Genomic DNA, 1,263 nt, shown 5'->3' on the forward strand with positions numbered 1-1,263 from the left:
AACGCAGTTAAGATTTAGAATCCCTTAGTGTAAGAATATTGAAATTTTAGACCATCAGCAGTAGATCGCTTTAAAAGCCTTCTATCTAAACCCGTTGTTTGCAATTATTCTCTTATTTCAAATAAGTTTGTTTCACTTATTTTGATCGATAATCGTCCTTTGTCTTTTAAAATCATCTTGTTTCCATTGTATTGTATTCTTATGTCCAGCAGGGTATTACAACAACAACTATGCTAAAAGAATAGATATTCTTTTCGATGTAATATATTACCATCAGATAATTTATGGCCAGGTTTCCTTATTATTTCTGGTTAGGTAACATATTTACGATCCTCAGACTTATCCCTTCTGTGTGTTTCTGTTACCCTTTCTTTCAATTTCATTTTTCTTTTTTTTTTTTTTTTCTTTTAAGATGTTTGACTTGTGTGTATCTATAGAGCACAAAAGGAATGATCGAATATTGATTGTGAATTTATGATAACCATAAAAAATAATGTAAGTATTACAACAGCATATACTGTTATTTTTATTAAGGTTTTCTAAAGAATTTGTTTACTTTTTCTATTCATAAATACATATGTATACACATATGTAAACAGTGATATGTAGAATTTGTATTATTTTTGATTTTTAATTTAAACGCTAAGAGAATATTGCGAAATGTTTCTTAACTCGTGTTGAGAAAGTCTGCTACGTCGTGACGGTTCAAGTGTTAAACAGAGACGATCGTACGCTTTTTTGAAAAGGTTCCCCCATTTTTTGAACATAATAGCATAATATATCCGCGGACGCCAATGGTGGCTATGAGTATGTTAAAAATGTGTTTTCGATTCATTTTTTTATAAATGTGTTTTCATATAAAATTTCTGAATTTCTTTGACTTTACAATATTTTTTGTTAATAAATGTATAAAAATATATATATACATATATATAAAAGAAATTGTTAATCTTTTTAATGGTTTCCTGATTGTTTCCGATTCTTCTTCCTTGACTTGGTCGCTTTTGCTTGTTTTGGAAAATACGCCAACTAAACTTATTTAATTTTACAAGTTATCCGCCTGAATGGCAAGAGTCTCGACTTTCAACTCATGCATAATAATACCTATGGTGAGTTAAAATGTATAACTAGTACACATATATTCGTACAATGTTTGCTGTCTAGCCCTTCAGAGACTTTAAATGATCGTAATCCTATTTTCTTAGTCATAGATTCTCAATGTCATACATGCTTGAAAGTGTGAAGATTTTTACCTAATTGAAT

This window comes from Glossina fuscipes, unplaced genomic scaffold (assembly GCF_014805625.2).
Source record: "Glossina fuscipes isolate IAEA_lab_2018 unplaced genomic scaffold, Yale_Gfus_2 148, whole genome shotgun sequence".
NCBI lineage: Eukaryota > Metazoa > Arthropoda > Insecta > Diptera > Glossinidae > Glossina > Glossina fuscipes.